This window comes from Microtus oregoni, unplaced genomic scaffold (assembly GCF_018167655.1).
Source record: "Microtus oregoni isolate MIOR12 unplaced genomic scaffold, Mior012 000029F_ref0000214, whole genome shotgun sequence".
NCBI lineage: Eukaryota > Metazoa > Chordata > Mammalia > Rodentia > Cricetidae > Microtus > Microtus oregoni.
In genome coordinates this window covers 26,789,966-26,814,807 of record NW_024543088.1, presented here as the reverse complement: position 1 = coordinate 26,814,807, position 24,842 = coordinate 26,789,966, and the positions used below count along the sequence as shown (strand labels likewise).

General features: G+C 47.8%; 1 protein-coding gene across 2 annotated transcripts in view; it reads right to left on the bottom strand.

Annotated features, from left to right (window-relative positions):
- LOC121464860 (LIM domain containing preferred translocation partner in lipoma) overlaps positions 1 to 18,044 on the bottom strand; it is a 601,897-nt gene extending 583,853 nt beyond the window's left edge. The window contains exon 1 of one of the 2 annotated variants that reach the window (XM_041677943.1): positions 17,223 to 18,044. The gene's annotated coding sequence lies outside the window, so the exon portion shown is untranslated. The remainder of the gene's footprint in view (positions 1 to 17,222) is intronic. The other variant, XM_041677944.1, reaches the window with a different exon arrangement.
- Positions 18,045 to 24,842: the final 6,798 nt, after the last annotated feature.

Below are 24,842 nucleotides of genomic sequence, written 5' to 3'. Positions count from 1 at the left end.
CGTCACAGTGTTGACAAATTCCAAATAACATACAACATGTCAAAGCTATGAACACGAAGGTGAATTGTGTGGAAACTCACTAAACGATGCCCACAGCTTTTCTTGCCAGAAAAGCGTACATTTATTTGCTGAGAAAATAACAGCGACCAAAGGTCCCTGCTCATCGAGGTGGTCTCGCATCTCCTCCAAATCACTGCTCCAAGAAGCCATAGGGAGAAGACATAGCACAGCGCCTAACGTGTACGAACTCCTTTATGCTGCCAACCACATGAGACACGGTTTTTAGGGTCTCGTTTTATGGATGAAGGAACCTGAAAGGGCTCAGTAACAAGCTGAGACATCCATGTAGAGCCAGATGCAAATCTAGCAGCTTAGCTCAGAAACTCATGCTCTTCGACGCTGCATATCTAGACCAGCGTTTTCCAAATACTAGCAGAGTTTTCAAGTGGCCCGTCCATCTAGAGCTAAGAAGATGATCAAAGGGCAAAGACTGATCACAAAGAGGGAAATGTGAATACTACACGTACTGTTCACACGCAACAGAAAGCTTCTTAAGGCAAATGTGCCAATTTGAAAAGCTCTACTGGAGAAGTAGACCTCACCGCCTCCACATCTAAGTACGAACCTGTACTCGCTCGCCCCGTAGCCTGCCTTTTCTGGACGCTGTTCTAGGAAAGCTGGAGCCCTCGGTCACAGTACGGCCTCCAGTCTGCCATCTGATGGTACTGAGCTCCTGAAGTGTCCGTTTCAGAAGACAGTGAAATCAGACAGACCTTTATGGGTCCACCATGCTAAGTGATGATATGCAGGTTGCTGATTGGGCTAGGCACTCAAGAGTCATGAGAGCACCTATAAATACCTTGACCCGTCTGAAAAAAGAAGATGTTCTTCTTACATAGTGGACAACACTGGTCTCACTCACTCAACAATGATGCTCAATAAATAATGGTTCTCCAGAACTGAGGGTTCTCAGAAAGTTTAGTGGCTGCCCAGATCCTAAACCCTCAGTCTCTCCCAAATCTGCAGCTACTTGTCTTTGCTTTACAAGGTTCCCAAGGAGACACCTTCCATGGGCAGATGCTGGAGAATAAAACAGAGTCTGAGAGCAGTAGATAAGAAAAGGCAGACACTGAGCAAGTGACAGAGGTGTGACTACAAGCCAACATAATAATGGCATGAGAGCTAACAGCAGTGTGGAATTCATGGAATGTCAGCCTACTACGGGCAGGAATGCAGTTACGCACACCTACTATGTGTGGGCATGCAGCTAGGCTCACTATACAAGTTTTGTCATAGAGCCACCATCAAAAATGTCTGATCAACAATGCAGGTTTACTACAGCATATATTGACTTAGTAAATGTTAAGGCTCAGCAGTTTCTATTTGAAATATACCCTCTCAACTGAAAAGGCCTTAAGTGCATCAAGCCTAATACTGACATTTCATTGATGGGTAAACAGGTTCAGATAAGGGAATATTCACACACAAAAATAGAATGAAGAAAAATATCCCCCCAGCCCTTCTGCCTACACCTGTTTCCATATACATGTGGAAACAAGGAGACTATTCTAGAGACTGAAAAGATGCAGCCTGGGGTCACATCTCGAGCAAGGTGGTGGAGCACATTTTGTAGGCAGATTATCTCCATAGCATCTAGTATTTCCCATCTGCTGGTTTCTACCAGAACAAACATTGGTAGAATTATTTGGGGTGAAGGATAAAACAGAATATCTGAAAGAATAGCTGGTCTTAAATGAAAATGATCACACAGATAGAGATCAGAAAAAAAAATAGGTGATTCACCATAATAAGAAAAGCTGGGGAGGACGGAAAAGATGAGGGATGTGATGCATAAGAGAATAGATGGAAACCGGCCTGCAGTGATGAAACAGCCCGCCAAGGAGTCAGGACTGACTTTCAAGCTAGACTGTAGATTCTCCAGGGTGGGGCTCTGCCCCAGGAAGGCACCAGAATGCCTTCCTTACAGAAGACTTGGCAATCACTTCAGCAGACGGCCGTTGCTCAGATGGAACAAAACCCATAAAAGAGAGTTCCGTACCAGTCTCCTGTTTCTTGCCCTCCGGATACAAGCTGTCATAGAAACTAATCTAAGGTATGTCACTGTGTTAGGATGTCCGCCCAAGCAGCTCAGTGATTATGTGGCTCCCACAAGTACTCTGCTCCCACAATCTTCACCTGGAAGACCCGCCTCTCACCATGAGGAAAATCTGGTCAGATTCTGGGTCTGAGGTCGGTAATCATCTCCAACAGCAGATGTGGTTCTCTGTCGTAGCAACTAGAGTAAATTGGCTAAGAGAGGTGGGAGACAGCAACCATAATCCAAAGCAGCTTTACCACTAGATCATCACTCCTACAAAACGTTCTGAGCGGAAGAAAGGGAGAGGGAACAAACTCACTGGGAAACAATCCTCTTGCAAGTTTAAGAAAGTTTCAGGAAAGTTCAGGTGAAAAGAGCCACTTCCTTTGACTTAGCTTGGACTCCGCCATACTAAATACAAAGAACAGCTTAACCATTGGGAACCAGGGTCTCAAAGACACACAGCATTCAAAGACACCTTCCTACGTGGCAGTTCCCACTCTAGACCGTATGTCCTCCTTAGGGACAGACCCCTGTCTGATACCCCTGAATACCCAAGAAAGTGGCCTCACTTGCTACAGTCCATCCTTATGTCATGAACGAGCTGAACCAACGCCTCTCGATTAGATGAGAGAAACCCAAAACGTCAAGACGACCTTCAATGTTTCTTAGTGTTTAAACTAAGAAACACACACAGGAGGCACTCAGTAAGCCTTGCAAACTAGAGAGGCAAGACATCGAAGGGAAAAGTGTTTCAGCTGTACATCAACCAAAAGTTCCCAGAAAGAGCCCTGCTCTGTCTCTCCCTTTACTCAAGGCCATTGTCAACTGAAAGACAAAAACTGAGAAGAGGAAAGGCAGGGGAACATCAACTGTCCTTCTAGGGCGGCTGGAGGCAAGAGTTGGGGGACAAGGCACAAGGAGAATAAATAGGGCTACACAAGACCTTCCTGTATCTAATTTAGACTTAATAAGATAGTTTGCTGAATGTTAATTAAATACTCAGTGGTTGTTACTAACTGTGGTGATTAACTTAATTTTGAATTAAATAAGCAATAAAGGCTTAACTGAAGTTCTATTAAATTTCACCCAGAAAGTGAGGAATATGAGGCTCTTAATTGACTTTAAACAAGATAGTTATGGCAAGTTAGTTGAATTTTTATTACCTGATGATAACTGCCTTATTAAATCTAAATTGACTATTTTATTTGATGGGAAAATATGTCATCTGTCCTTCCAATTTACGAGAAACATGCCCAAATGGGTTCACAATTAATCCAACTTACTTGGATTATGAACCTTCTGCTTTCTGGTCCTGGTTTACTACTGACTGTAAGCATAAGTATAAAATAAATGGGGCAGCGGGGCATGGCGGTGCATACCTCTAATCCCAGCACTGGGGGAGGCAGAGGCAAGCAGATCTCTATGAGTTCAAGGCCAGTCTAGTCTACAAAGTGAGTTCCTGGACAGCCAAGGGGTTATCTTTAAATACTGAAAAATTAAAAATAAAAGAATGTGGCAACACACACATAGAATATAAAAATAAAAAGAAACACAAAGTAATAATAAAATATTGTTTCTTTTTTGTTTTTATTTTTCAAAACAGGGTTTTTCTGTGTAACAGCCCTGGCTGTCCTGGAATTCACAAAGATCTGCCTGTCTCTGCCTCCTAAGTGCTGGAATTAAAGGAACCACCACCCGGCTGAAATATAGTTTCTCACATACTCATTTAGTAAAATCAACTTATAAATTAAAAACTGGTGCCATTATAAAGAAACAAGGTGATTCGTACACGACCAATGACAACAAATCAGTCACCTTCTAGAAGCTGAATAAAAAGTAAAAGAAATACGTGGAACTTTAATGTCTATAATTCTCAGGAGAAGGTTGAAAGTATTCCACCAGCCAGTACAGGGTACACTCTACAGGGAAAGCACGGGTGTCTGTAGCTGGTGGTGAAGACAGCATATCGGCTGAGAAGCACAGTTGACAATCTTCCGGACCACTCTATGGCAGACTGACAATACACTGACGAGAGCATTCGGTCTACAGCCATAGGACAGGCACCATCATTCCCCTTTCACAGCTGAGCAGCTGCAAGGTTACAGGAGATAAGTTCCCAGAACAATCCCACTGCTAATGACTGACAAGCCATGATGAATCCAAACCTCTGACGCCTGAACTAACCCTGAAGTTCTACCTCATCCCTACAGGGAAAACAACACGTGACAAATGAAGTGACGAGGGAAAGGAGAATTATGCCAAGGACATAATTATCGCCAGGAAATCACTCAGAAGGGACCGAAAGTTCTCTGTGCATTGATGACTCCCCCTACATTTATAACGATACAGTTCATTTTCACTTTTTCACAGTCAAACCTATTCGAGTGCCTATCTACGTGAGTGATGGGCACACTAGAACTTACGAATCTCAACAAATTGGTCATGTGGTCAATGAAATAAGTACTGTTTATGTTATAATAGTAAGTGGAAATAAACATTAGACATACACAAAAATGACTACAAATGCTTTGGAGGAGTCTCCATTAAGAATATGACCCATGAGAGATCAAAGGAAAGTATCCTAAGGAAAAGAACGGCCATGGTTTTGGTTTCTGGGAAACTTAGTATGTGAACTTTAAATGAGTTTACTGTGGTGGTTTGAATGATAATGGTCCCCATATGCTCATATATATGAATACTTGCTCCGCAGTTGACTGGACTGTTTGGGAAGGATTAGGAAGTGTGGCCTTGTTGGAGGAAGGGTGTCCTTGGGGGTGGGCTTGAAGTTTCAAAAGCCCATGCCAGGCTCAGTGTAGCCCTCTTTGCTTGAAGCTTGTGGCTGTGATGTGAGCTCTCAGCTGCTGCTCCAGCATCATGCCTGCCTGCCCGCTACCACACTCCCCACCTTGATGGCATGGACTCACCCTCTGGAACCATAAGCAAGTCCCCAGTTAAGTGTGTTCTTCTGTAAGTTTCCTTGGTCATGGTGTCACCTTACAAGAACAGAACAGTGACTAAGATGCCCTTCTATGACACTAGGCAGAAGAAGACTGTGGTGATGCTTTCTTTGTGCTGTAACAAATAAAGCTAGCCTGAGGATCATAGAGTGGAACTAGCCACTAGTTAGCCATAGAGACCAGGCAGTGATGGCACACACCTTTAATCCCAGCACTTGGTTGGCAGAGACAGAGGGATCTCTGTGAGTTCAAGGCCACCCTGAGATTGATCCAGTCTCAAAGAGAAACAGAGCCAAGCAGTGGTGGCTCACACCTTTAATTCCAGTACTTGGGAGGCACAGGCCTTTAACCCCAACACTAGGGAGGTAGAGACAGGAAGGACTATGGCTGGGTGGAGAGAAGAATATAAGATGGGAGGAGACAGGAGCTCGAGGCATTCAGTCTGAGAACTTGTAAATACAGAATACCCCATTCAGGCTGAGGATTCGTGGAGACAGGATCTTGCCAATTTTGATCCGAGGATTTCGTAGAGATAAGAACTAGTGGCTGATTGCTCTGCTTCCCTAATCTTTCAGCTTTCACCCAGCTCTGACTCCGGGTTTTTGTTATTATGAACAATTAGAACTCTCAGGACAGAAGACAAGGTCACTTCAGAGTTGTGCTGACACCCACCATCCCCATGGCATCTCTGCTGCACAGTCCACGCCCATAAATGTGATTTTTTTCCCAGATATCACACAGGTTCTCACCTAATATCTCTGCCCAAGTTGCTTTCCCCTACATAGTCTCTCTTCCCAGTTACTTCCCCATACAGTCTCTCTCTTCCACGTTACTTGCCCCTACAGTGTCTGTCTTCTACGTAACTTTCCCCATATAGTCATTCTCTTCCACGTTACTTCCCCTACAAATTCTCTCTCTTCCCCAGCTCACCAAATTCCCACTGCAATTTCAATGCCTGCCCAAATAACAACCCTTTGATCTGCGGAGGCCCCTGTAAAGGGCCTGGAGTTCATCACCAGCCAATCACAGCCAGCAGATGTTACCTACACAAAGTTGTAATTTGTTCCTCTAACAAAGGCCCTTTCTGTCTATAGCCCAGGCTGACCCGGAACTCATGATCTCTTCCTGCCAAAGCCTCCCATGTACATAGTGACTTGGCAATTTACATGATCACCTAGAAATGGGCACTCACTCAGCACTCAGGCTTCCAATTCCCAAAGCCATGCTTGTTCCACTGTGCTTGCTGGTTTTTATCAACACAAACCTAGACATTTCTGGGAAGCAGAAACCCTAATTTAAAAAAAAAAAATACTCTATAAGACTGGCCTATAAGCAAGTCTACAGTACATCTTCTTAATCCGTGATTGATGTCGGTAAACCAATCCTATGGCAGGAGAGAGGGAGTCAACCCTGGCAGATGGTACTGGGTTGGATAAGAAAACAGGCTGAGCACGCCAGTCAGTAAGCAGCCTTCCTCCATGGCTTCAGCTTCAGTTCCTGCCCCAAGTTCCTGCCCCGACTTCTTCAGTAATGAACTATGACCTGGACGTGTAAACCAAATAAACCCTTTCCTCCGCAAGCTGCTTTTTTAGTCAGTGTTTTATCACAGCAACTGAGATAGTCATATATTTGTAAGGTCACCACATGTTGTCGAATTAATGAATATACCGGATCAAACTGATGGGAAAATGTACCATACTTTTAGGGCTCTGTCCACCTGCCAATACTAATACTCTCCAAGTGGACTGGCTAACCTCCAGACAAGAAAAAAAAAAGGCTCTTAGGAGTAGAAATACAAACTACTAGATGGTGACCTCCATTTCACCTCTGTCTAAGAAAAGGTACCACTTACCTGCCTGGTCAGCGTAGAGTTTACCTTTCCCATGAGTCAGAGAACACTCTGCCCTCTGGGTGGCTACACCTGTCCCTAGTCCCTGAAAGGGATTCCTTTCCATACCAAACAAGACAGAAGTTGCAGGTGCCAACAAAACTGTTTTCTTCCTGGAAGGTACACAAGGCGGCACTTGGCGGGAGCTCACTAGAATGGGTAAGTGTGGGCGGCACTGTGACTGCCTGGCACTTGGTTCAGTACAGCACTGGCAGTCACTCCCGGGGATCACTGTCAAGGTGGGTCACAGCACGAAAAGCAACAGACCCAGAAACCCACCGGAAGCACGCAAAGAGAGAATCAATCTCTCTCAACTCCGGGTAGCCAGAGCACTTGGGCTACCTGGCACATCTATGCCTAAGACTTCCCACTCCCGATGTCTCAACAAGCCCAGCATTCCCAGCAGGCTCCTGCCCACGCCCCAGCCCACGAGGCCACTTCAGCACCCCCACAGCACTTTCACATATTCTGGGAACCTGCTTCTCATCATCCAAATGAACTCAGTGGTTACAATGCTGGCACCCATCACCTGCAAACACCCCGAAATTCGGCCTTTCCATGTTCCGTGGGTGCGTGGCCCCACCCGAGACAAGACAGTCGATGTTTGCTGAGTCCTTAATTCAGGTCTGGCATCATGCATGTCACTTACCAGGCCCCATTCAATCTTCACGTGGAGACAGGACAACCTATAAGTGATCCTCCAAATCAGAGCACCGCTAAGAAGCAAAAGCAAAGGAGCCAAGGGCACAGGCAGAAAGGATGGCTGCTTCACCCGAGGTGGCTGGTGCTGCTGCAGATGCACTTTTAATCAATTACATGTACTTACTTATTTATTTACCTTATTATTTATGTATTTGTTGTGTGTGCACACACATGCTTGCATGCTGCAGCACATAATTAGAAGTCACAGCAGGTACTCTGACGGGGTGAGTCATCTCACCAACCCACTGCAAATGTTTTTATACGTAAGGAAATTGAGGCTAACCCTAAAGACAGAAATATTTAATATAGAAAAAGAAGATGCATTTCAGCCGGGCCTGGTGGCACCAGGGTGTAAACATCAGCTACTGAGGAAGCACCTTCTATACACCCACCCCAAAACTCTCGGTGGGACGGCACTGAACCGGGAGCTGCCGGAACGAGCAACAAAGACAAAGACACACAGGGAACAGCTTCAGCAGGGAAAAAAAAAAACTACATGCTGAGAGTGTGGAGCCACCAAAGGCCAGTGACCTGGCCTGGCCTGATCACCTAGTTTCCGTGTCACCTGTGACTCTGTGGAAAGCCTGGCTCCACCCTTCGATGACAGCTCTCCATTTCAGCACCGAGAGCCATCCTGGAGTGACGTGAGGAGGCCACATCACAGTCAGTGACTACTGAAGTAGCCGGTGGCTAGAAAGGTGCAAACACGACCCAAAGAAAACGCAAGCTAGAGCAGGGTAGTCACGGCAGAAGGAAGGGCCTTGCCACAGCTGGTCCCTGAACATTCCGCACAGCTGGAAATGCCTGCGAATGTCCGAAGCGTTCCCTCACTTTCAGAGTGTTCCTTCTATGAGCGAGAGGTCCCAACGAAAGGCCTGGTGAGAGCCCCCCCTATTAAATGGTACAAGTAGAACTTGATCATAGAAGTGCCAACATCGAAATGTTATCTCTTCCCATCAGGGAGAGGGTCACCACAGGAGTCCGAAGCCATGCTGGGCATCCTGAACTGGCCACATCTATATATTATCTGGGCCCTACACAGAGATCTAGGACCTCACAAAAGAGCTGTGAGGTGAGCTACACAGACACAGGATCAGCGCTCCTGAAGCTGTGTCACGGGAATGCCTCTGATCTTTACAAGTGCATTCTGATACATCATATGATCACTTTGAAGGGACCTGAAGCTCAGGAATGTTCCAGACTGACTGAAGATCACTGACCCTTTGAGTGGCACAAAGGCACATCTTGTTTTTCCTTCAACAAAAGCCACCAGTGATGGCACTGTCAAAATGACAGCCCACTATAGCCCCAGACCCTTGGGCCCAGCAGTCACAAGTGTCACCTTCCCCTAAGCTTTCAAAGCCGCACACAGGCAGCTCATGCTGCTGTGAAGTCTCTGTCACAGGGAAGTCACTATTTCCCGCCTGTGCCGCTGCAGCAAGGGCATGCACAACAATTATCTCACGTTCCCACGAAGAACTTAAGGAGCAACACAGAAAGCTTGGGCATGAGTCCAATTCTTACCTTGTCACTCAAAGCCCTGGGACTAGTGGCAAGGTTTCTTCACCCATGACTTCTTACCCACTCTGCAGGACAAGATAGATCTTACCAATATATCTCTTGGGTTGCAACCAGGAACTAAGTAATAAAAATGATTATAAAATGCATTTGCGGCAGAGCAAGTATTACTGAAGGCAATGCAGTGCTCATGGGCTTGGAGAGGTAAGTTGTGCTATGCGGATATAAAGGGATGAGGAAAAGTGTTCATGCACCCTAGAATGGTGCTCTACACATTTAATCTTAGCACTAGAGAGACAGAGGCAGGAGGATCTCTGCAAGTTGGAGGCTTGGCTGGTCCACATAGGGAATTCTAGGCCAGCTAGGGCTATATGATGAGACCCCAGCTAAGAAAACAAATAAATATATAAAAACCTAAATGGTGGGGAATGGCAATGACAAGGGCTGTCTCAAGAATTGCGGAAGCTAAGAGGTTCGGGAGTGCGGGTCTTGACGGCCAGTAGCAGTCATCAACAGCAGGAGAGTGAAGAAATCCCAAACCAGGCAGCCTGCAGCTGAACCGCCACCTTAATCACAGTGCTTTCGAAGTTCAAAGGAAGCCTGAGACACAGTGAACTCCAATTATGACTCGGGGGTGGGGTGGGTGGAGGTGGGGTTGGGATTCTGGTCCCCGGATGGAGCAAACTGAGTATTTAAAGACTCTGCAGGAAAGGCCTGCCTGGGAAGAAGGGCCAGGTGCTACTGGGCAAGTCTGTGCCTCTCCTGTTTCATCTGCGCGACATCATGTTTCATCACCTGTGACATCAGAGGCTGCAATGTTCACTGCCGCGACCGTAGCCCACACTTCCTTGGAAGGCAGGCCATCGCTGCCAGCTTGGGCTTCCCCTACTGCCAGTGAGCCTTAGTGTTCATGAAATAGTTCTTTCTCAGCCACGACTGAGAATCTGGCAAATAGTCAGAAACAGGAGCAGGAACGAAGCAATTTGACATCAGCAAACAGTTCCCAGAGTCTGATGTCCCCCCCCCCCCCCCATCTATTCTAATAAGTTAAAAGCCCATCTCGCTTGGCCTGGAACATCTCAGCAGCCTCCTAGCCTGGGTCCCCAAGGCTAGCCTTGACTCGCCAACAAGGCTTGGTGGAGCACAATTCCAACCACCTGTAATAGAAGCCACCCATTTCCTCTGCCACAGACTCACCAGGTCAGCTTCCAGACTTTACCATCTCCTCTTCCCTGACCACTTCCACCGCTCCCAGTTATCTATAAACACGTTTTGATTTTTATTGCTCCAACACTCCTAGGTCTCAGGTTAGGGTACATATTGTGGCGGTCCTTTGCCTGCAGGCTGGTGAGACGGCTCAGCTAGCGAAAACACCTGCTGCCAAGCCTGAGTTCAAACCTTGTGGACCCACAAGACAGAAGGTAAGAATCAAACTTCCCCAAGCTGTTCCTCTATCCTCTGCCCGCCACACTTATACACGCAAGTACAAGGTACACACACGCAAACCGATGAAGAACAATAATGACAACAATTTTAAAATTCCCCTGCCAGCCAAGCTTTTCCGTCTCTATTGTGAGAATGTCTGTTCATTCCTCAAGATCCGGCACAAAGGTCTTCTCTGCCATGCTCTTTGCTGGGATTCCAGGCGATCAGCCATGCCTTTCTCAGGGCTTTGTCTGCCTGCTATCCCCCCACCTCACTGGGGCCTTAGGCTGCCTATGTGGGTCTCCTCAAAAACACAGACTTCCCACACTCCAGCACTCGGGAGGCAGAGGCAGGCGGATCTCTGTGAGTTCGAGACCAGCCTGGTCTACAGAGCTAGTTCCAGGACAGGCTCCAAAGCCACAGAGAAACCCTGTCTCGAACCCCCCCCCCCCAAAAAAAAACCACAGACTTCCCTGTAAGTCAGCACGCAACATGTCTGCCTGACATTGGGTAGTCTAATCACACAGGACACAAACAAGATAGGAGCTATTAACTGTCATACCTACCACAGGGTAGACAGAGTAAGCAAAAAAAATCTAAAAATTTCTTCATGGCACAAAGTGGATTTTGATCTCTGGTCTTGAGAATCAGGTTTACAAAAGGCTGAGTCTATGAACCTCGGGTGAGCAAACAGAGGTATCCATTCAAAAAGCAGAGGGGCATTCAAGAATAGCTGACCACCCGGATGCATGAGGGAAAAAAAGGCAAGAGGAATAATAATTCTTCATCATGGATAACCCAGAAAGCCCCTTAGTCTTCACCCAGTGACAACATGACTGGCCAGTGCCACCTCTAGCAGGTAGAGACAATTCTCACCCCAATTCCAGGTCTCAGCACACCCCAGGCAGTCAAAACCTGGTCCTTCCCCAAGTCTGCATCCTGTGGTTGTAGTTAACAATGTCACCCCCTCTTTAGGCAGAAAATATTTCCAGAGCAGCTATCACGTGACAGGCGCTCTTCCAGGCATTGTGAAGGAAGCCATTTGTAATGCACACATCCTTGCATACCTCGAGAAGCTTTTCCTTCTCGCTGAGGATTGAGCCCAGGGTCTGCAAAGGCTAGGCAATGGCTCTACCACTGAGTTACATCTCCAGCCCATGAGGACAGTCGAAGGCAAAGAAGAAATCCTGGCCTAACGGCAAACACCTAGAATCACACTTGAGAGGCTGAAGCAACAGGATAAAGAAGAGTTCAAGACCATCCTTAGCTACATAGTGAGTTCAGTCCCCATGTGGACTGCATGAGACACTGCCTCAAAAGGAGAGCCAACGCAGAGCGGAAGGAGAAAAAAGCAAGCCTGTCAAGTAGCTTTCATGATATTATAAACCGCTTATTTACTTAACAGCTACTTCAAAGTATCAGAGATAAGAGGAACTTGAGAACAAGAAAAAAAAAAGTTTTATTAATTTTCCCAGGTTCCGTGCTGGGCGCTGGGGCAGGCAGGGGTCTGTCTTTCTTCCACAGATAATAAAACAGCTCCTATAAGACTGGGACTGGGACTACTGTCCACTAGACAGGACCTAGAAAATCTAGGAGGCGAGGCTCCCATCCCACCTGTGAAAGATTATCTTGATCAGGTTAAGTGAGGTGGGAAGACTAACCCCCCACCCAAGTCGGTGTCACCATTCAAAGGGCTGGGACCCGAGACTGAACAAACTGGAGAAAACCAGCCCACCAAAAGCATTCACCTCTCACGACTTACCGAACGTGGAAGCAATGTGACCAGCTGCCTCAAGTTCCTGCCACCATCCACCGTGACCACAGGTGACTTCACCACTAAGGTGGACCTAACCCTCAAACTGGGATTCCCCAGCCAAATACTTCCTTAAGTTGCTCTCCAGGGTGTTTTATCAAGGCTCCAGGCACAGTAATCAAGGCAGGGCTTTATCTCTGAGCCATAAAACACAAACACGAACTGTGCACCTGAGGCAGGAAGGTGGCAGACGCAGAACTGACCAGGGCCAAGGCTATTTCAAAAGTGTCACAGCCTACAGGAGGGCAAGAGCCACAGGAAGAATAGGGTCCCCTGGAGGAGCCATAAAAGCAGGGAAATGACAGAAAACCAGTCTCCCCAATATTGGATCACTATCTTATTGCCGCCCCAACTGCCTCTCGCCTCGGTGCATAAAATCCAGATGCATTGCAAGGGCATGGAACAGGAGACACAGTGAAAGGGGCATTGACTTGCTGGCTCCATTTCCACACAATGCAGCTTGGGAGAAGGCATGGCAATGTGCTGACAGACTGAAAGGGTCTGTGGTAACACCAGCATGGAACCCAGAAGCCCACTCACCCAGGTTCATCCTCAGGCGCAAACCCAGAGCCCAGTGCACAAGCATCTGGATCTCTAGTTTTCTTGATTGTGAACACAGACAGTCGTGTGCAGTGAAGAGGCCACAGACCAGACAAGGGCTTAGAACTAAACATGCCACTTAGCCGTGCAACCTCGCTTCACCAAACTCATCTTCTCATCTGTAAAATGAGACTGACAGTCATCACATCAGGCCAATATTAGTCCTGACTGGGGACCATAATGAAGAAAGGAGGCCTTCTTAACTCAGGGTTCCTACAAGCTCAGGGCACATCACCAATGTCACCTCTGCTCTGGTGAAGGCCTGGAGGATGGCACATAAATAACGGGGGGGGGGGGGGGGGTGGAGTCCACGGTCACACCACTCAACAGGAAAATAGCCAGAGCCAATCAGGAGTCAGGTTCGCTTTTCCGTAACTACCAAACCAAGTTAGATTTCAAAAAACTTCCTTCAAAGGACATTCCCTGAATGACCTAAAGAACAATCCACTAGGCCTCACCTCTAAAAGTCCCTCCATTCTGCACATACTTGGGAAACAAGCCTTCAACACTGAGTCTTCAACCACACCCAAGTCACAGCAATCAAATCTTAGGGAATCAATGTGGTAATCACATGAGCATACAGTAAGCATTCAAAACACTTAAATTACACTGCTTCCTAGAAAGGACAGGAAGATAAACATTCTCTAGCCTCAGCCCAATAGCTACCTTCTAAGCCTTTCTACCTTTAACCCTAGCTAGTGACCAATCTCATTCCCGTGACCTACATTTGGTCCCCAAGCCTTGAGGCAGCTCCTGCAAACTCCACAACAAACTTCCACTGCCCCTCACTGGCTCGCCCTCACGTTCTGTTTTCATATGCACCGTTAGACAAACAGATTTCTACCCAGGTTCTACCTTTACACAGGCAACAGCAACAACCATTTCTTCCCCCCCCCCCTTCCTCACCTCCAATGAGTTTGGGCAGAGCGCTGCATTCCAAAGCCATATTCCAGGAAACGTCCCCACCCACCAATGCACACATCCAGCTCTGGGGCCCTCCTTACTGCGCTGGGTCAAAGTCTCAGGTTCACTTATCCACTTAAGAAAAGTGTTCTTAGGCCTTCGGCCTCGACATCACAAACTTGATCCCACAGCGAAGCTTCCAGAGGCCCTGCCCAGCCTTGTTACCCTGTGAATCGTGACTCTCAATAGGATTGATTAATGGCCCCCACAGCTGCAAGACAAACAGAAACTATACTTCGGGAAAAATAAAAATAAAAAAATCAGTCCTCCCTTTTAAGGGCAGCCGAAGAGGCTCCACAGGCAAAGGTTCTTGCAGTACAAACATGGTGCTTGAGTTTCTGGAACCCAACAGACGCCACAAAGTTGTTCTCTAACCTCCACAAACATGCTGACCCTTCGAAACACAGCTAAAATAAACCGCCCTGTGCCCTGCCCTTGCATAGAGGACCCTTTGTCTAGCGGCTCCATCTCAGGCCTTCCTTCATCCCCTCACGCCTCTCTTTCTTAGGGCTGGAGATTCAGTTCAGACGGTAGCCAACGACGGGTTTGCTTCCCTGCGGCTCATCATTTCCAGCGCCTGTGTAGCCGGAACACTGACCACACCCTCCATGCTCCTCTGCGTTCGCACACACCCGGTGCTCCTCTGGCGAAGGAAGGGTGGCCTCCTCAACTTATATGCTCAGCAGCCTGCTCAGCGTCTCCCTGGTCCACGGGGGAACGGGCCTGAGGCATGCTTCCACACTGGGTCTCCTCTTTAGCCTTTGGTGGACAGAGTTACCTTGCAGTTGGTTCCCAGCCCTTCCAAGTTAAACAGTCGTTGGTTTACATGGTCCCAGGACCCCAACATGGAAGTCCTAGTTCTGAAGTCAACGCTAACCTGCCTCTGCTCCAGCATCTACTAACCCATGCTAGATCCACTGTGGGGCAAAGGTACACGTTCCCACCAAGAACCCCAAGTCTGGAATTACCACTTTCATGAACCCCTCTAATTAGCTCCGTAACCTCAGGTAAAGGGTTAAGATAGGGAAGGCCTGTCACCATGCTTACCTCTCAAGAAATTCCCATAGAATATTTGATGGAAACGTTTTTTTAATAAAATGCAAAAGTTCTATACATTTATAAAAGACCTAGCAACCAAGTTTTATCAAATTTAAAACAGCAACTGTAAAATGCACAGCATTACTAACTTTAGAAGAAAACCTTGCTCAGCTAGGGTGCATCTGTGCTTAAAAGACCATCACACTTCAGTGGTAGAAAAGCAGGGAAGAGGTGTAGTTCAGAACTCATTTAATAAAATCGGCCTCAATAAAAAATAACAACCATATTTGACAGTGGGGCTGGCGCATGACAGGCGTTCAGCAACACATGCCAGGCAAATCAAACAACCCATGATCATTTTCTTGAAGCCAAATTATCACCTCTCTCACTGAACCTGGGCAGCAGGAGGCTTCTCAATGCCAGTTCTCCAAATCATGTTCCTGCCTGCTCGAAACCCTCAAAAGTCATGTGGCCTGGCATTCCTAAAGCCTTCCAGAACCGTGTCTCCTTTCCTACCTATCACTGTCTGGCAATGTCTACCCTCTCAGAGAAGTCACCTTCTTGCCAGAATGTCCCTCCACGAAAGGACACTCAATCCCAGCAATAATGACCAAGTCAAGAACTGGCTTCCCCTCCCACTTCCTAAACCCAACTCCAGGCTAGAGCTGCTTACGAGGAACTGAGGATGGGGGAGAAGAAGGAGGGTCAGGAGATGCAAGACAAGATACTGTCCAAGCCTCAGGACCCCTGGCATGTCCCCCTACCCTTCACACAGCAAATTCTCACTAGACAGGACTCCACAGGCTGCCGTCTAGAGATTAAATACAAGATACATAATTTCCTCTTTAAACGCCCCTTGGTGCTGACAAGAACCTAACCAGGAGACTCTGGGGACAGGAAGAATCTTACTGGGTTTCTGTAAACCACCACCACCCTCCCCCAAACACACACCTTAGTCCACCACTATCCACCAAAGACTACAGGACTGGCACTCAACTTCTGCGGATCTGGGTTTGTTTCCCTATTTGTAAAAATAAGAAAAGCGGTCAGGGAGAGGTTTACTTATTCCGCAGCAGCCTTGTACACTTTACTTCTCTTCCCCTAAAGGTTTTCGAAAAAGTTGCTTGGGCGGGGAGTAGTGAACCATTAAGTCACCAACATCTTGGAAAGAAAGTTTTATTGGGGAGGCAAGCTTGCAAAGGGGAGAGGGGTTCCAGACACAAAATGTTGGAGTCTATTGAGAAAGTCAGAAAGGATGGCTGGTGAGGTCTTGCTAGGCCTTCCTTGTGGGGAAGGGGAAGCAGTGGACCCCTTCCTAAACAGAAATGAGGTTAGAGACATTTTATACCACCTTCCGGTCCAAGTACCCAAGCCACAACTCCACTGCTATGGTCTCCTGTCATACTCCCACCCCAAAGCCATCAACGCAATGTCCAATCCCCACCCTTATTTAGCTTTCTCTGGTCCGCAGTTGCCTCCCTGACAAGGAAGGCCTTGCCTTCCTTCAAAATAGTCAATCACAAACACACACAGCCCTCCAGGACACTTCTGGTCTCTTCATGGAGACCGAAATATGAAGCACCTTCCCGAGACACCCCCCTTAAAAAAAAAAAAAGCCTGATCTTCGAGTTCTCCAGCATTTGGCCCTTCTTCCTACTTTGGTCAGGTTTAGCTCCTGCGTTCCAGGGAGCTCTCCCTGAGGGCAAAGTCTGGCCTGGAGTAACCTACAGTGCTTGAAAACAGTGGGGACTCCAAAACAGCTTACAGAAAAAGACCGTCGGGGTCCTAAGGCACCGGTCTTAGCCAGGGCTCCACCTTCCAGGAATGACTTCCAGGAAAGCCCGCCTCTCGGTGCCTCGCCAGCCCTGACTGTAAAATGGGAAGACTCTCGAGTCACCCGGTCTAGGGCCCTTTCCGCTGTGACAACTGAGATTCCACGAAAGCTCGAAGCAGCCGGGCGCGGCCCCGCCCCCTGGGCACCCAGAAAAGCCCGGGCCGGGGGGCGCTCGCAGAGGACGCCCGCAGCGTCGCCCCTCCCCCCACGCCGTGCACCCCGCTTCCCGGCCGGGAGCCCGCACTTCCGCGGCGAGCCGGGCGGAGCAGGGCGGTCCCGCGCTCCCGCCACCGCAGCGGCTCGCCCCGGGAGGGGGAGAGGATCCGGGGTTCGAGCGGGCACCCACGGGCCGAGGCTGCGGGAGGAAGTATTCGCTACTATACCTGAGGGAGGAGGAGGACGGGGCAACGGTGGCCGCGACGGCTGGAGGCGGAGGCTCGGGCGGAGGAGGAGGTGCCGGGCACTCCCCCCTCCCATTGTCCCGGCCCGCGGCCCGCAGCGGCCCGCTCCGCCTGGCCCAGCGCCCTCCCCGTGCTCGGTCCCCGCTGCTGGCCCTTACCTTGCAGCAGCCGGTTCTTCCCGCCGCTAATGCTACTTATCCCGGGAACGCTCGGAGCGGGGCCCGGGAGCGAACCCACAGACAAAAAGTGAAACTTCGGCAGGCCGGGAGCGGCTGCTGGTTGGTGCTCTCCCCCTCCTTCCTCCCCACCCCCTCCCCGCGGTCTCCCGTGCGGTGCCCTGAGCGCTGGAGGCTGACGTCAGGGGCCTGAATTCCTGACTTTGCCTGCACGCATTTGTCCATGTAAGGTATGGGGAGGCGTGTGCCCGCGGGGCCGCTGCGCTAGCCGGGCTGGGAGGGGGCGCGGCGGGCAGCGCCCGCTCGAGGTGGGCGACCCTGGGCAGTGCACTTCCTGGAGGAGGGGACACGGGGGTGCAGGGAGCATGGGAAGAGGAAGGGAAAGAGGGATCTGCCTCCACTGGAGGAAGAGGAAGGAGATGCAGGAGGAAGTCGAAAAACCGGCACACTAGGGTCCGCTCTGCAGGCGACAAATTGGAAGGCTGAGTTTGAGCGAAGAGATCCTGCCACGGAACACCCCCTCACCCCCACTCTCCCCACCCCAAGAGTCTCGCTGGAGCCCCTCCCAGGACTCCTGTAGGGCTCAGAACTACGGGATGGTGGAGAGCAACTTCGGTTCACTTCACACGTGAGAGCGCCGAAGTTCTCAGGCGCTGCGACATGACCCAGTCGTACACAGTGCAAATCTAGGAGCAGATCCCATTCTCTACTCCCAGCTGGGTTTCCGCCTTCAGGCAGGACGAGGCTGTGAACTCAGAACCGAGTTAGACCTGGCAGATGACTCGACCACCCACTGAAGTGACTAGCCCCAGTTCCTGGAAGGTTGCGGTTGACAAGCCTTGAGTAACAGTGGCAATCAGGGCAACTTCCTGTTCTTTGTTAAGAACAGAAATGAACCTTTGGAGTTTAAGATGGGCTTCCCAACCCTGCTCTGCCGGAATACCAGAAGGCTTGCTCTTTTCTTAGCGCTTAGAAAAGAAAATACACAAACTGGGTGAACTGGTTTGAATAAAGACAGGCCTGTTTTTGAAAGGTTGGGGTTGGATTTTTTTTTTTTGTCTTTGATAGTTGTAAAAGTGAGCAAAGATGAGAACCCCATGTACCAGATGAAGACATGGAGTAGGAGGTACTGGAGGCCCTCTGGGCCGCAGTATTGAATGCTTTTAATCCCAGCACTAGGAAGATAGTCTATGTGGTCCCTGTCCCTTCCAAAAAACAAAAACAACCTATGATTAGTTCTTTTTGTCTGTCTTTCCTGTTCCTACACAAAAGAAATGCCTCACCTTGGCCCATGCTGACAGCTACCCCAGCCCACGCTAATGGCTCTCCCACCCATTACTACCATCTCAAATGGGTTGCATGAACTAAATGTGGTAATGTGACCTGCGCCACACAACTGCCTGGGCAGGATCCTGAACCCTTCCACTCAGAAGCCACTTTCCATCCCCCCTGTGCTCCCTGACCTCCTGTAGCTAAGCCAGTCATGCACATACAAAGTACACCAAGAACCTATGGGTGCAGGGAAGCTTAAACATGGCTCTTTTCGGGTTCGATTTCGATGACCCCATTTGACTAAGAATTAAGCAAATCAGGGTCAGAGTACGTATTCTTGTGTTTAACGGTTATTGAACAACGCCTCCCTTGCAGTTTTCAAATTCAAACACTTCTGGGTTTCAACTACTTAACCCCTTTGCCCCGCGCCACTTTCCCAGCTGCACGTTCAAAAGTCGGAATGCAGCAGCAGAGAAGATCAAGAGTGGCGTGCATTCCTCGCAATAATGAAATCTTTTCTCCTTATAATGAACCTGGTATCAGACGGGAAGCTCCTGGCGTTCAGACTTTGAAAGATCACAGTCTACTCCCTCTGTCCTGAGCTTTTCAGCCAGTCTGGGTCCTGTGTGCTATCTACTATGATTGTGGGAAAATCACCCAGTTCTCGTTTAGACATAACGGAACTTGACCGGCATTGCTTGCTTGCTTTTATTCCCTTCTCTGTAACCCACTTATAAAGAATAATAGGGTTCTAATGAGGATTAATAAAATTTAATAAGGTGTAATTAGAGTCATTCATTTCCCCCATCATACACATTATAAGAGTGCTGTGTTGATCCAGAAATGCTGCTAATTATGTTGAAAGTGTTCCGTGTCTTAGGGAAGATCACTGTATTGCTTCTCCTGAAATGCTGATGAATTGCTCAGGTAGGCATGAACGTTATAGAAAGTTAATCACAATAGGTAGTTGCAGCTCCTGAGGTCCTCCCCAGGAGTATAAGTGACAAGGTCAGAAGTTGAATGTTTGGTGAACCACAGGCCAGGCCATCAGGAGTCCTAACCCAAACCAGAAGCCTCATTCTGCCTTGTTCTGCTTTCTTTCATCCCCTCACGTGCAGTGCGCACAGACGCGGGCCAGATCAAAAGTTGGCTCACACTTGCAAACACGGTGCAGTTTAAATACCAGTTTACCATAGCAGAGAATAAAGGTAGCCCAAGATTTCAGATGAGGTAGAGGGCGTGGCCCTGTGGTCAGAGGAAGGCTCGTGGGTGCCATGACCTTTGTCACTTGTATAGTGACAAAACACAGGCAGGCTGATTGATCCTGTTGCTCCATTGTATTCGCCACCTTCCTATACCGGAAAGCCGCTCAGAAGTTATAACCCTTTTTCTGGGGTCTGTGCCCATCCATAGTGTAAGGCCTTCCTATGCAATTCACTTAACCTGCAGCGGCCTTGACGGGGCTGATGTTATTTCTGTAGCTGGTACATGAGGAAACGAAAGCCGGAGGAAGCCAAGCAGCTTATTCTTAATACGAGCTTTTGGGAACACAGAGAGTCCACGGTGAACCCAGGGAGCCTGGCGCCTGTCTTCACACTGCGGAGTGGCCATCTGCTCTCACTGTGAACATTCCATTGCAGAGGCTTATAATCCGCAGCCATGGAGAGGAAGAGCACAGGGGAGGCTACCGGCGAAATAGGAAGGGCATAATCACCAGGGAAGATGGGAGGCAATATCGGTCTGATGCCGCTTCATCTGGGCTGGCTTCCACAGCATGGTTTGCACAGGCCTTGATGATGCGGCACCAGCATGGGCCTTCTGCTGCAGTTTTGCAACCCTCCACCTGTATGCAGCCAATGGAAGTCAGAGCAGGCTCCTAAGCACAGGTGCCTGCTCTTTGTGCAGGTTCTGCTCTCCGCAATAAACGTCCTTCTCCATCCACCTAGCAACCCCTTCAAGCTCCTGTGGAGTCCCATGTCCCCTGAGGACTCCTCTACCCCCTGTGCCACCTCTAGACCACTCGTTGCTCTGTGGTTAGGACCTCAGACACTGTGTAATGTATCCCAGAGTCCCTAACATTATTCCTGCCTTGGTCATTGTAGGCATTCAAAACTTCATTTTTTTTACCTTTCTGTTGATCCTGTCCAAAGGCAGAGGGAAAATGGAGAAGGCGGAAGGCCTGCATGTTTAAATTAATCATCAGAGAACAACGTCAAGAAATAAGAGCTAGATCGCAGCAGGCCAATGGGAAAGTACAGAAAGAGCCAAAACTCCAAAAACTTGAAGGTGACACCAAGGCTAGCTCGTGGTGAGGAAAGGAAGCCTCTGATTTACCTCCAGGTTGTTGTGCATTCTCTTCAGGAGTCTCCCAGAATCACTTCCTCCACGGTCTCAATTTCTTTCTCCCATGCAGTTAAATTGTTGAATTTGATATTCTACAACCTTCTCTCCAGCTCTCAAACTTGATTCAGCCTTCTCATCAGTAACCACGTTCATTTCCACAAGACATGGCATCACACTTTAACTTGCAAAGTTGAACTTAAGGGCAGACCCTTCCGCTGCTCTTTTCAGATTCCCTGAATTAGTCCTTGTGTGTTTTTTCCAAACTGTAGGCTGTACCTCCATCCTTCACCGCCCCAGCCCCTTCCTGCTGGCTTCCCAGAAGATACGGTCTTACCATTGCCTAGCCTTTCACGTGACCTTCATTGATAATGAAAGTAACCTTTGGGCCTTCTAAGGAAGATACATACTTGCTTATCCTGCCACTCTATATTTTTCAAATGAGTTGGAGCCCTTACTTCTGTCTGTTTTAGTCAGGGTTTCTATTGCTGTGATGAAAAACCATGACCAAAAGCAAGTTGGGGAGGAAAGGGTTTATTCAGCTTACGCGTCCACCTTGTAGTCCGTCATTGAAGGAAACCAGGACAGGAACTCAAACAAGGCAGAAACCTGGAGGCAGGAGCTGATGCAGAGGCCAGAGAGGGGTGTTGCCTACTAGCTTGCTTCCCATGACTTGCTCCATCTGCTTTCTTGTAGAACCCAGGGCCACCAGCCCATTGATGGCACAACCTACAATGGTCTGTGCCCTCCCATATCGGTCACTAATTAAGAAAATGCTTTATGGGATGATCTTATAGAGGCATTTTCTCAACTGAGGTTCCCTTTTTTCAGAGAACTCTAGCTTGTTTCAAGTTGACATGAGACTAGCCAGCAGGCTGTCCGATGTAAATACTCAATGGTGTTTCATGTTCTCCATTCTTTTCATACTAACAACAGTTACCCGGTGTTTATAACTAAATGTCAATGAATGAGAGAGAAAGAATCCTTTATGCTTTCTAGGAAAGCAACCAAGTATCTTCTCCTGAAGCTTGGTCATGTACCCTAGGCACAAGGCAAATCAAAAGGGATATATGTAAAGACCTCAATATCAGGCTGAACACACTGAACCTGATAGAAGAGAAAGTGGGAAGTACTCTACAACATATGGGCACAGGAGATCACTTCCTACGTATATCCCCAGCAGCACAGACATTAAGGACAACATTGAATAAATGGGACCTCCTGAAACTAAGAAGCTTCTGTAAAGCAAAGGACACTGTCACTAAGACAAAAAGGCAACCCACTGACTGGGAGAAGATCTTCACCAACACCACAACTGACAAAGGTCTGATCTCCAAAATATATAAAGAACTCAAGAAACTAGACTTTAAAATGCTAATTAACCCAATTAAAAAATGGGGCACTGAACTGAACAGAGAATTCTCGACCCAAGAAATTCAAATGGCCAAAAGACACTTAAGGTCATGTTCAACCTCCTTGGCGATCAGGGAAATGCAAATTAAAACAACTTTGAGATACCATCTTACACCTGTCAGAATGGCTAAAATAAAAAACACCAGTGATAGCCTTTGCTGGAGAGGTTGTGGAGTAAGGGGCACACTCATCCATTGCTGGTGGGAATGCAAACTTGTGCAACCACTTTGGAAATCAGTGTGGTGGTTTCTCAGGAAATTCGGGATCAACCTACCCCAAGATCCAGTAATACCACTCTTGGGAATATACCCAAGAGATGCCCTATCATATGACAAAAGCATTTGTTCAACTATGTTCATAGCAGCATTATTTGTAATAGCCAGAACCTGGAAACAACCTAGATGTCCTTCAATGGAAGAATGGATGAAAAAAGTGTGGAATATATACATATTAGAGTACTACTCAGAGGTAAAAAACAATGACTTCTCGAATTTTGCATGCAAATGGATGGAAATAGAAAAGACTATCCTGAGTGAGGTATCCCAGACCCAAAAAGATGAACATGAGATGTACTCACTCATAATTCATTTCTAGCCATAAATAAAGGACATTGAACATATAATTTGTGATCCTAAAGAAGCTAAATAAGAAGGTGAACCCAAAGAAAAACATATAGTCATCCGCCTAGATATGGGAAGTAGACAAGATTGCCGGGCAAAAACTGGGAACTTGGGGGTGAGGTGGCATGGGGCTAAGGGGAATTGGGGTGAGAAACGTGAGAAGGGGAGGATTGGGGGAGCTAGGGGGAATGGGATGGTTGGGATAAAGGAAGGGTGGACACGGGAGCAGAGAAATATATATCCTAATTAAGGGAGCCACCTTAGGGTTGGCAAGAGACTTGACTCTAGAGGGGCTCGCAGGTGTCCAGGGAGATGTCCCCAGATAGTGCCTTGGGCAACTGAGGAGAGGGAACCTGAAATGACCCTATCCTATAGTCATACTGATGAATATCTTGCATATCACCTTAGAACCTTCATCTGGCGATGGATCGAGATAAGAGACAGAGACCCAAATAGGAGCACCTGGACTGAGCTCTTAAGATCCAAATGAGGAGCAGAAGGAGGGAGAACATGAGCAAGGAAGTCAGGACCACAAGGGGTGCACCCACCCACTGTGACAGTGGAACTGATCTATTGCGAGCTCACCAAGGCCAGCGGGACTGGGACTGAATAAGCATGGGATGAAACCAACTTTCTGAACATGGCGGACAATGAAGGCTGATGAGAAGCCAAGGACAATGGCACTAGGTTTCGATCCTAATACATGAACTGGCTTTGTGGGAGCCTAGCCTGTTTGGATGCTCACCCTCCTGGACCTGGATAGAAGTGGGAGGACCTTGAACTTCCTGCAGGGCAGGGAATCTGGACTGCTCTTAATTCTCGAGAGGGAGGGGGAATGGAGTGGGGGGAAGGGGAAGAAGAGGAGGGGAGGGGGGAGGGGGCAATATGTGGGAGGAGGGGGAGGGAAATGGGAAATGGGGAGGAGGCAGAAATTTTTTTTTTCAACAACTAAAAAAAATAAAAATAAAAGCAACATATGATGGTTGTCTGTCGGAGACCAACCTCAACAAAATACCACTTGCCAGGGTAGGGGCATGAGGATTAGAAATATGAGTAAAGAATATGAAGATGTGAAAATAATAAAACAGAAAGCATAGGATAGTACTAGGAGGGAGTTCCAGTGGATACTGAAAATGCCCACATTTAATTTCCAATCGCTTAAAATACCCTGACCCCAAAAGGTAGGAGTAAGACAAAAAAAAAAAAAAAAAAAAAACTGCATTAACACTATACAAGGAAATGGACAGACCAGTTGAAGGTGGCGGGCTACATCTATAGTTAAACATTTTGTTGCTAGAACAAAACAAGTCATACTCACACCCTAGACCAAAACATTCTGTAGGCAAACCACTCTCTGGGTAGAATCTCATTAAGGGAAATGGAACCTTAGTTGGATCCTTTGTTTGAGGTAGAAACATATCTACTTCTTTAGTCCTGAAATAAGAGGGCTGGATATTAGCAACACCCGTTGACAATAACCTTGAACTAGCAGAACTCTCTGACCTATATCTAGATGGGACCCTTGTTTGAGGTAGAAACACAATAACCTTGAAGGAATAGAGGTAAGCTCCGACTCTCTGACCTTTGGTCACTTGGTGGAAATAATTTCACATTTTTGGGCTTCCATAGTTTTCGTTTGTTACATAGTGTTCTTTGAGCCCTTCTAGGACTTTTAACTTATTGTGTACATAAACTTTATAAATTCAGTATATAGGTCTGTTTCAAGAACACATCTGTAATAAAAGCAATGAATATCTTACCACTTCTCATCAACTTTGTCA